Source organism: Olea europaea, unplaced genomic scaffold, assembly GCF_002742605.1.
Source record: "Olea europaea var. sylvestris unplaced genomic scaffold, O_europaea_v1 scaffold274, whole genome shotgun sequence".
Lineage (NCBI taxonomy): Eukaryota > Viridiplantae > Streptophyta > Magnoliopsida > Lamiales > Oleaceae > Olea > Olea europaea.
This window is the reverse complement of record NW_019245831.1, coordinates 422,521-430,947: the sequence shown is the minus strand read 5'-3', so window position 1 is coordinate 430,947 and position 8,427 is coordinate 422,521. Positions and strand designations below refer to the sequence as shown.

Here is an 8,427-nt window from a genome sequence, read left to right as displayed (position 1 = left end):
TGGAAATAAACAAGTTACAATAAATAAAGTATATAAATATGATAAATTAAACTGTGATATATTATTAGGAAATATTTTATTCAACAATTTCAATATTATAAACAAAATAATTATATGATAATGCTACAAACACCTTGTGGATATTTATTAAATTTTTTTAGAGAATTTAAATCTTATAGAGTTCAGCCAGCCCAGCGTGATGATAAATAAGAGAAAAAATCAATTATATATAATGAAATAAAAAAATATATTGTATAAAAAAGTTCTAAAAACAGGAATAGAAATAAATATAGAAAAAATAATTGAACAACTGGAAAAGTTTATGGAGAAAATTCATTATTATTTTGGAAACCACATCACCAAAAAGCTAAAATAGAATTAACAGAAAATATTATAATAAGAGTCTGACCAATGATGTATATTACAGAAGATACACAACAATTTAAAAATCAGATAAAAAAATTTTTAGAACAAAAACTTATTAGACCTAGTAATGGAGCTCATAGTAGTCCAACTTTTATGGTTATGAAACATTCTGAATAAATTAGAGGAAAAACTAGGATGATCATAAATTACAAAGAATTAAACAAATATACTAAATTTGATGGTTATTTTCTACCAAATAAAGAAGTGTTAATAAATCTTGTAAGAGGAAAACAATATTATTTTAAATTTGATTGTAAATCAGAATTTTGAGAAATAAAAATGGAAGAAGATAATATACAATATACTGCATTTAGCACACCTCAAGAAAAATATGAATGGTTAGTTATGCCATTTGGTCTAAAAAATGTACCACAAATATATCAAAAAAAGATGAATAATATATTTAAAAAGTTTAATGAATTTCTAATTGTTTATATAGATGATGTATTAATATATTCTAATAGTAAAGAATAACATAGAAATCATTTAATCCAATTTATTAGCAAATGTAAAAAAGAAGGAATTGTACTATCTAAAAAAAAATCTATAATAGAAAAATAAGAGATAGGCTTTCTTGGATTATCAATAGATAAAAAGGGATAAAATTTACAGACTTATATATCTAAAAAGATGTAAATTTTTCAGATAAATTAGAATTCAAAGAAAAAATACAAATTTTTTTAAGATATTTAAATTATGCAGAAAGATTTATTGAAAATCTTTCTAAGAAAAGACATAAAATTCAAGTTTTACTTAAAAAAATAAATATTAAAGGATGTAATGAAGAACATACAGAAATAATTAAATCATTAAAAGAAGAATGTAAAAATTTATTATAATTAAGATTATCAGATGAAAAAGATAATTTCATTGTTAATATTGATGCCTCAAATAAATATTGGGCAGCAATATTAAGAACATATCTAAATGAAATTCGTAGTGGAACCTTTAACCAAGCAGAAATAAAGTATACTACTCATGGGAGAGAATTACTAATAATTATTAGAGGAATAAAGAAGTTCTCATTATTTTTATTATCCAAGAAATTTACTGTTGAAACTGATAATTCTCAAGTTGCAGAATTAGTCAGGAATAAATACTATCAGAACTCCAATACAGAAGGCTCCATAGATGACAAGCTTATTTAGCATTTTACAATTTTGATATAGTCTATACTAAAGGAGTTAATAATTTTCTTGCAAATTTTCTCAGCAGAAACATAGAATTTGCTTATGGATAAAGTTAAAGTCACGGAATTATAACAATCTATTTTACATATACAAAAAATGACAGATTTTCTTAAAGAAGAATTCGAAGATATAAACTCTGGAGCAACCCAGATCTCAGAGATGTTCAACTCAAATATAAAAATATTGTTGAATATCACTATTGAGCATCATAAATATGCCATAGAACTCAAAAATGAAGTTGATGCTATTGCAGCACAACTAAAAAATATACTGTCTGAGACAGATATACAAAAGAGCTCAGAAATGAATTTTCCAAATCAATACCAAACAAAGACAGCTGGAAGTAGCAGTGGACCCAAACGTAACAAAATACCAACTGATAATAAAAGAGATTCCATTTCAGTATCATCAACCAAAAAAAGTTATGATACATGGAGATAAAAGAGATACCAAAATAATCAGCATCATAAACTAAGAAGATAAAATCCATTTAGATCCAAAAGAAGAAAAATATGTCGAAATAGTCAAAATTGCTTATAAAATAAAAATGAGTGATTCACATTTCATCTCTTTGAAAAATAATGTTTATTCCAAAATAACAGCCATGGAAGGAGGAAACCTTTCATTTATAAAAACTATGGTAGACTATGGATTCATGGATTTAATATGTCCAAGAAAAGATTTGATTGAAATTTCAAAATTTGATGACATATTCATAAAAGAAGTATCTAGATTTGCTAAAGGACGGAAAATATATTTGAAATTCTTCATTAAGTCCAGAATATGATAGAGTTGTTTATTATCCAGTTGAACACATAATCTCAATTGGATATGTTGCAGCCAATTTCCAAATAGATGTTACAGAAAATAATAGAAAAGTTCTGACAGTGACAAAATCATGGATCAGATATAGATGAACACTTGGAATTAAAGGCATCTACAATATTGCCAAAAATTTGTTTGATAAAAAATTCTCATACTTGTGTCAATATGAAAATTAGATGCTGGTATTCAATGGAGGATGTGGAAAATCAGAAATTTTAAAGGACTATATTACAAGATTCGATATACATCAATTTTCAGGATGTCATACCACTATAAAAAAATCCTGCCAACTAAGGAAGTGCCCTAACTGCATGTGAAGAAATAAAGGAAGATGACAATAATAGAGCACCTTTGACAAAGGTGTATGGAGGACAATAATACAACAGCATATGAAGACATTGAAGAAAAAGAGTAATAATAGAAAAAGATACTCTTTGGATTAAAAGTTGAAGAAGCATGTGAAGATGTAGGCCCAAGGAAGAAAATAATAGAAAGGCAAGTTTGCCTTTGCTGATGTACTCAATGATGTAATAGAGTCTCATAAACTTGTATAAATAAAGTCATTGTGATAGATAGAAGACATCTCGTCTTATCTTGATATCTCGAATTATAAGCAATAGTTACTCTAAAAAACCATTCCCAATTTGAAAAATCAGTTTTTCTGAAAATCCCTTTGTACCAAATAGAAGTCTTGTATAAATTCTGATAAAAATAAAACTTCAATATTTTGGTATGAATATGAGTTTCCAAGTCTTTATTCCCATAGATTTTTGAAAGACTTCATAAAAACTTTCATTCTTATTTTAGCAAAAAGAAAGTTTTTCTTTAACAGTAGTCTAGAATTTTATTCTTTAGAAATTGATATAGTGAGAACAAATAACTGAAATAGTAACAATTCCATGAAGGTAGGAGGTCGTTGAAGGAAGTAGTTAACAGATTCAAAACTCGAATGTCACTCAGTTCTAAGAATAAAAGTCCATATCAAACCTAAGATAAAATTATTAAATTTCTGCTAAAATTAGAATGAATCTTTTTAAGATCTTAAAGAATCGTAGGGATTAATTGATGATTATTTGTATGAATAACTGTCAAGATATACAATTGAAGGATTGGATAATCTATTAGAAAGAATGTTAAAAAAAAATAAAGAATATTATCTCTCAATTAGAAAATATAAATTTACCATTTAAATAATATAACATTTTAATTAGAAAATATGAAAGAAATGTTATAGATTATTTTTATTTATTAGATCATAAAATGAATTTATATTCAAATATTCAAAATAAAATATAAAATTTTAAAAAATTACGATATATGTTACAATATAAAAACAATCATTTCATTACCCCTTCTAATAAAAAAGAACCGTCAATGTGTGTAAATTCGAAAATGGCAGATTTTCCAGGATTAAACTATCCATTCGTGAACTTTCAATCGTTACAATTTCAATTGACGAATTAGTTCCAGCGCAGAGGACATTGGAATCTTGGACTAAAATCTTCGTCAACAACAGCGCCACTTCTTCTGTCTCAAGCCCTAATTTCTAGAATAACACCACTTCTGGTGGCGACGAAGGTAGGTCTTCCATCAACCCAAATCCATGACCTGAATTTCTGAACTTGTTTTCATTTCAATGTGCTATAGTTCTGTGATCTTGCTTTCTTGTGTCTTTTCTCTAAAACACGAGCTGGAATTTCCTTGATTGTGATAGAAGCTGAGACTTGGAGAATGTTTTGGTACTTCTGAAAGATATGTACTCTGGAAAGTTTTCTTTAGTTTGTCTTTTTAACCATAAAGTTTTATACTGGCTTGATTTTGTTTTCCCATGGGTCGTATAAAAATATTTGAGGAAGAAATAATGTTGAACTATTTGATAATTATGTTTTATAGGTTGTGTATATTTATGAGAAACTTATGAATACGGTACCAAGTAATGCAAGAATGCAAGAACAATCAATCATGTAGCATAGTTTATTTAAGCGTTGAGAAATTGAAGGGATGGTGGTGAAGCTACTAATATAAAAGAGTTTGTTGTAGTTTCACACTGATCATAGTGATTTCCCTCGTATGGACTAACTATATAGTTATTATGTTGTCGTATGAAGACTGAATATTGTTTCTTGTGCATATCCTTCCAATATTATATCCTGGAAAAGAGCTTGGGCCAGTCACCAATTATGTTTATTCTTCCATATATTACAAAGGGGTCCCCATAACGGTTTTCCCCCATGGAGGCCGGATGATAAAGATGGTCACTATGCTTTTGCTATTTGTGAGAATTTAACTTCTCATTGTAGGTGTACTTCAAATAATTAATGGTGTGAATTGGAGAGTGGCTTAAATGTTAATTTTGATTGATGCCTTTTTAGGAGTTCTTTTAGAACATGCTCATTGAACACCTTTGCTATGATAGCTTGTGCAATCTGCTGTGCATATGTGGGTCTCTCCCATTGTTTCTTACATTCATTTTTCTGGAGTGGAAATGCTTATGTTAGGTTAGATTTTTTGTTGTCCACATGTTAGATTAGTTTCCTTCAGTTAACTATGCAGTCACCCCTCCACTTTAGCAAACTAACTTCGATGTGGTAATTTTTAAGCCTTATTGTATTACAAGAGGCGAATAACTTGAAGCAAGCATGGCCATCATTATTGAAGAACAAAATCTGCCACCCAAATATTTATTTTGTAACTCGTTCTTATAATAACTATATCTCCGTTTTACTTTAAGAAGCATCTAATATGAAAATCTATAGAGAGTACGTTAAGGAACACATCTATGTTTTTCCCCCTTCTGGTAGGTGGCTAGTCTAATTTGCTTTCTGGAAGATTTTTTATTTTTTCAGGAATTCTAAAGTTAATATACTCATATAAGTTTAGTGCATGTTTGGTACCTGGAATTAGACCGATTAGACCATACTGGACGATATAGCATACAAGATTCTAACTTCTTTTTCTTTTCTAATTTAGTCTAGCACAGTCTGATCCACTTTGTCAAAAGAAGCAATCAGTGACATGGGCCCCGGATGTGTATGATCTAGCTCCAACAGAGTTGTCACATGCATTATCAGACAAGAGTCAGAGCCATCAAAGCAATAGGAAGAAGTTTGGGAAAAACAAGCAGAAATGAAGATGGTTTTGGTGGTGGATTCCTGCCCTATGGTAGTGCTTCCCACTGTTTATTGTGCCATTTGGTGAAGGCTGATGGTTGGGTAGGTATATCTGCCAATTCCGAGTCCTGTGGATTGGGGGTGCCAAAGGAAGATGTCGCATGAGATCACACATGGATAACTGTGATGGATTGTAAGGTTCACACTGGGCGCTTGACAGAGTTTTGAGGCTTTTCTTGCAATAGGTTTGAGCTTATTGTGCTTGTTTCTTTTAGGTCGTTTTTAGTGCTTGGTTGATGGCTTAGAGTTTATGTGATTGGGCTGCTGTGGTGGGTTAGACTTTTTGGTACTTGGGCTGTGATAATGTTTTCTTTTCTAACAACTCTACCTGCTTTCCCTTTTTTCTTTTCTTTTATTTTTTTTAAACAAACAAATAACAAGAGTTCTTTTCTTCTACAAATAATACCATTAAAAATACCCTTTTGTAGACTAGACATACCATGAATAGTAGGTTTTGACTGGGATTTTATCACTGGACCGAGGCAATTTGGTATCAATTGATGCAAAACGAGAGACACGAAGAAGAAAGAAATTGTAGGAACAAGTTAATTGAATTCTGCTTCGATTTATTCTTAAAATTTTTGGTAAAAATGAAATCTACTGAAATAAATCAAAATCAATTTCTTATTTCAATTTTGGTGTATTTTCAGCATGTTTCTATTGCCTCTTCCATCACGTGTTCTATCTTAGTAGACATCATTGTTTACTGCTATATAGAATGTTCTCATACAATTAAAAATAAGATAAATTATTGACTTCGGTATGAAACTGAGCTATTGCTTGGAATGACTATTTTCCCTTCAATTTTCCCTTGCTGTATGCTTGCTTTTTCAATGTTTATTAAGTAGTTATGATGCATTTTTAGAAAAATTATTTTCAGGAATTGTCTACAGATGAGAATATATTCAAACCATCTGATGTTGAACAGGCTTTGTGGAGTTCTTCCATAGCTGCCAAATTCAAAATATTATCTACTAATTTATATGACGTTCAGTTGGACAAAAGGTCTGCAGGATAGAGCAAACGGTAATAGAGCTCCGGTTTGTTGTCAACTCTGGTTACTCACTATATATTATCAATTTTTTTCCTTTCTATTTGTAGGCTCCCTACTAAGCATCTTTATGTATCCAAATTAAATGTTAAACTTGTTTATTTTGTTCTCATATAATTTCTGATCATTTGCCATATTTTACTACGACCAGAAAATGATTATTTGTTGTTGGTAAAAGTGTCATGAACTCCTTAGATCAATCTAATGGCTTACAGATACCACAAGGAGCAAGGCTAGTAACTTGCTCTGTGTTTGCTTAAGATATTGTTTAATTCTTTCTATTATAACATATTACTTGTTTAAACTATGTTCAAGATTTGTGGAAGCTTTCCTTAAGAGAGAATATTTTATGATTCGGATAATTCAAGCTTCTTTCCTAAATGTCTTATTCTAGAATACTTCAATATCTGCGAAGCAGCAAGTTATTTTCAAATTGGCAAAGAATCTAATTACCTGTTAGATTTGCTCACTCTGTATGATACCACTCTTATATTACAAATTGTGTTTTTTAGACTTTGTATTGGTTTTCTTCTTGGATCTTTATGCTGGTGGTTAGTGTTTGTTTTTCATAGGTCAGGATCGATAATTAAGGCACAGCTCATATCGAAGATTGCTGAGAAGAAAATTAAGGAGATCGATGAGGTGGTTTTACTCACTATTTTTGGAGTTCAATTAATAATGCTTATTGGAGTTATTTGATATAGTTATCTTCTATTATGTTTTATGGTTAATATATGTAAGTCACTGTACAAACAAAAAAATTAAAATTTAAAAAAAAAAATGTAAAATGACCTACGGTAATGGTAATTTTTTTTTTGCAAAAAATAAGGACAAAAGCATAGATAAGTTACAAAAAATGTTGCAAAAAAGTTACATGCAACCTTCAAAAAATGTTGCAAAAAAGTTACATGCAACACGAAAAAATATTGCAAAAATTTTATTCACAATGTGAAAAAAATTTGCAAAAACTTATTTGTAATGAAAAAAACTTGCAAAAAGGTTAATCGCAACTCGGAAAAAACGTTGCAAAAAGCTTATTCGAACGCAAAAAAAATGTTGCAAAAAATTTTTTTGCAACGCGAAAAAAACTTCACCGTATCCTTCACTCTATGGAAACATTGAGGTTTGTAGCATACATTAGAATGCTATAAAAGCCTTTTGCAAAGTTTTTTGAACGTCGTGAAAGGCAATTTTTGTTGTAGTGTCATCCCGCGAATAGAAGTTGATTGTCGTAAGGTGGTTATGTCCACACAGAGGTGACCGTGGGCTTCCAAAGAGGGTCTTAACGGAGGAGAAGCTTCAAAATCTATACAGATAGTGGAGATGAAAATGGAAAATGCAATCCTTCGTGTCGAATAACACGATCTATAATTATTCTACTAAATTCTAGGGAACTGGACTCCCCACCTGTCAAATAAGTGTTGAAGACCACAGCCCACAATAAACAAATGAGAGGAGGTCTTTCGAAAACATAGAAGGTATCTATATATGTGTAAAAGGCATCTATATATGCATCATATCATACTGTACATGCATATACAGTTCTATATATGTGAAGTCAGTATAAATTGCGCGCGCGCGCGCGCACACACACATATATATTGCACATATCAGTAATATGCAATCATTTTATGTGATAGAGAGGAGTGTGATGTAAGTATTATGTCCTAGGTCCAATCAACTTTGGACATAAATACTTTTATATGTAATTAATGCAATTAAATGGCAGATCTATTATTTAATTAATAGACGATTAAATAAATAA

At 30.0% G+C, this 8,427-nt stretch overlaps 1 long non-coding RNA gene across 3 annotated transcripts; it reads left to right on the top strand.

Annotated features, from left to right (window-relative positions):
* Positions 1–3,808: 3,808 nt before the first annotated feature.
* Positions 3,809–7,474, top strand: LOC111383701. Of its 3 annotated transcripts, none has more exons than XR_002700784.1 (4): positions 3,809–4,019; positions 5,412–5,796; positions 6,492–6,637; positions 7,235–7,474. It is a non-coding gene; the product is annotated as an uncharacterized LOC111383701 (long non-coding RNA). The 3 variants fall into 3 exon arrangements; XR_002700783.1 differs by having other exon boundaries at positions 7,219–7,474; XR_002700782.1 differs by lacking the exon at positions 7,235–7,474 and having other exon boundaries at positions 6,492–6,926.
* The last annotated feature ends 953 nt before the right edge of the window (positions 7,475–8,427 follow it).